Raw genomic sequence first — 3,326 nt, forward strand, 5'->3', positions numbered from 1 at the left:
CTTATATATTACAATATAGCTTCTTCATTTGGTAGTTTTTCATAATATTTTTAATTATTTCATCCCAAAAATTAGCAGAATATCATTTTTCCTGATATTTAGGTTTGTAGGACATATATATAATATATAAGCATGTAGTGTTGCTGATAAGATATTGCTGATGTTAGAAACAGAAATTGCTGATAGAGAAATAAATTTATAAAATTCCGTTACGCGGATTTCTATCCGAATTTTATTCCCAAATATTTGAATGTTTTCAGCTAATAAACTTCAATGACCCATAGCTAGCAAACTAGCTACATTCTACCGAGCTAGTAACCTGATAAAAATAGATAAAGTAATCTGCCAGCACTGCCTACTTCTAATAGCCAATCAAATTCCTCACTTTTAGTCTCGACTAATAGGAAGCAAGCATCGCAAATCTAGCAGCCAATGAGAGCGTCCCTCCCGAAGAATGAGCTTTTCCTGATAGGCTTATTAGGCAACTCAAACTTGATCTCTAAGAGTTTTGGATTCGGGAACTTGAAAAAATAATCTCAATTTAAATATAAATCTTACATTAAAATCTGAGAACTTACAATGTTGTGTGTTAAAAAATTTAATTTAATTCCGAACCCAAAACCGTTTGTAATACGTTCTGAGATTGAAAATCCACCTAATTTGAGTAGGATGGGTCGGGTTGGGTTGGTGAGGGCGTGTCGGGTCGACCCAGGCCGAGAATTAGATCTGCCTGCGCCGGAGTTTGGGGCGGGTTGAGGGGTTACGGGGTTTCTGTCATTCTATCTATCCTTCCTGATAGTGAGAGATTACAATATCTTTACTTTAGCTGTAGTGACGTAATATACTTGCATACATAGAGGTCAGTAAAGATTACTTTTATTGTTAGGCTTGATAACTCTATATCTGTTTATCTGTCTATCTCCGATATAGTGAATACTTCTAAGATAAAAGTATTTAAAGGAATATGAATAATGTTTAAAAGTGTTTGAGAGTCGCGGGATTTATAAGATTTAGTTTCGCAACTTCAGTGCTTTCATATACAAGTGACAATATACTCTGTTAAACATGGTACAGTTAAGTTATTTGCTTTCATGTACCAGTGACAATTTATATTACTGTTAGTTTTGTTTTCATGTACAAGCATACACAATATGAAAATCGCTTAGAGACATGTACTGTACAGAAATATATTTTCATGTAATTGTACGCAGTACGGTTAAATGTTTTACGTTAATATGGAAAAAAAGCTAGCTAAGTTAGAGAAAAGTTAATCATGTTATAAAGAGAACAGTTAATCATATTATAAAGAGAACAGTTAATCATATTATAAAGAGAACAGTTAATCATATTATAAAGAGAACAGTTAATCATATTATAAAGAGAACAGTTAATCATATTATAAAGAGAACAGTTAATCATATTATAAAGAGAACAGTTAATCATATTATAAAGAGAACAGTTAATCATATTATAAAGAGAACAGTTAATCATATTATAAAGAGAACAGTTAATCATATTATAAAGAGAACAGTTAATCATATTATAAAGAGAACAGTTAATCATATTATAAAGAGAACAGTTAATCATATTATAAAGAGAACAGTTAATCATATTATAAAGAGAACAGTTAATCATATTATAAAGAGAACAGTTAATCATATTATAAAGAGAACAGTTAATCATANGAGTACAGTTAAATATGGTAGAGTACAGTTAAATATGGTGGAGTACAGTTAAATATAGTAGAGTACAGTTTATGACTATGTGAAAAGCTTTATGAGTATTCACAACTAAAAACATTAAAACTAACGAAGCACATTCTGTCTGTGTTTGCATTTTTCAATCATATTGTCTTGTCTAATTTTAAATCAGACAAAAAAGGCTAAAAAATACTTTAATTATAAAAATACTTTATAAACTTAAATATTTAAAATACACATCCCAGCAAATAAGAATAAAATAGCCAATGCAAAAAATCAAAGAAATCCGCCAAAAAAACGGAAAATCTAGGAAAAACTTTTCCAGGGTCATTGTAAATAAAATTGCACAAAGAAATAATGCCTCCCAGTAAAGCAACAATATGCCTAAATATTGATTACAAGAGTTGCCCAAAGCCTAGAAGCTCTACAATTTGAGACATGAGACCGTTTATTGACTTCTCCTGTTTTAAATGTCCAATATTTGGGATAAAGATCAACACTGTCTAAACCTTTTCGGATTTTTTTCTATTCATCTTTTAAAGGATTCTGTATATCTATATATTCATTAATTACCCCATTTCATTCATTATTAATATTCTTGTATTCATTAATTCACCCATTTCATTCATTATTAGCCTTCATTTATTCATTAATTTCACCATTTCATTTATTATTAATATTATTAGATTCATTAATCCTACCATTTCATTCATTGTCAATATTCATGTATTCATTAATCCCTCAATTATATTCATTATCAATTTTATTATATTCTTAATCCCACCATTTAATTCATTATCAATATTCTTATATTTATTAATCCCACCATTTAATTCATTATCAATATTCTTATATTCATTAATCGAACCTTTTTATTCATTATTAATTTTCTTATATTCCTTAATCACACTATTTCATTCATTATCAATATTCATATATTCATTAATCCCTCAATTATATTCATTATCAATTTTCTTATATTCTTAATCCCACCATTTAATTCATTATCAATGTTCTTATATATTTTAATCCCACCATTATCCAAAAGTATTATCTCTGTAAAGCTCTTCTGAACTCTCCTTGTTAAAAAGAATACATTTTTTTAAAACCATTTATATTTAACAAAAACTTTTCCATTTCTTTTTACTTTTAAACAAAAAAAGAATTATTATAATCAATTTAAAATTTCCATTCTATCTTTTATTAGTATTTAATAAATATTGCATTTAGTTAATTTGTTGGATAAAGAAATAATATTGATTTTTCTAAAACCTTGCACATAACCTTAGTTATGGTTGGAATGTAAACACTTAAGTACAAAATGTTTGTTGCATTATTATCTCGACTTTGAGACATCGTAGCTGTTGTTATAATTTGGATTTTCCTTCAAAGTTAAGTTTGAGAAAAAGTAAATTTTTCTGGTTTCGAAATAAAATGCGTTTTTTTCAAAAACTCTTTTATAACAGGAGATATTATTTAAAACATTCAATTTACTTCATTTTGACGTGTCACCCTATTCAGCAGATTTATTTTGAAGATGTTTGTGTTGATTTTGAATTTATCTAACACATATCAACATACGTATTACACCCAAGTTCACCCTTCCCCTCCCCCCTCTACCCCTTC

General features: G+C 28.3%; 1 protein-coding gene across 1 annotated transcript in view; it reads left to right on the top strand.

Moving 5' to 3' along the window:
• Positions 1-783: 783 nt before the first annotated feature.
• LOC111717813 (transcription factor GATA-4) overlaps positions 784-3,326 on the top strand; it is a 5,575-nt gene continuing 3,032 nt past the window's right edge. The window contains exon 1 of the mRNA XM_023493261.1: positions 784-859. The gene's annotated coding sequence lies outside the window, so the exon portion shown is untranslated. The remainder of the gene's footprint in view (positions 860-3,326) is intronic.

This window comes from Eurytemora carolleeae, unplaced genomic scaffold (assembly GCF_000591075.1).
Source record: "Eurytemora carolleeae unplaced genomic scaffold, Eaff_2.0 scaffold2044, whole genome shotgun sequence".
Lineage (NCBI taxonomy): Eukaryota > Metazoa > Arthropoda > Copepoda > Calanoida > Temoridae > Eurytemora > Eurytemora carolleeae.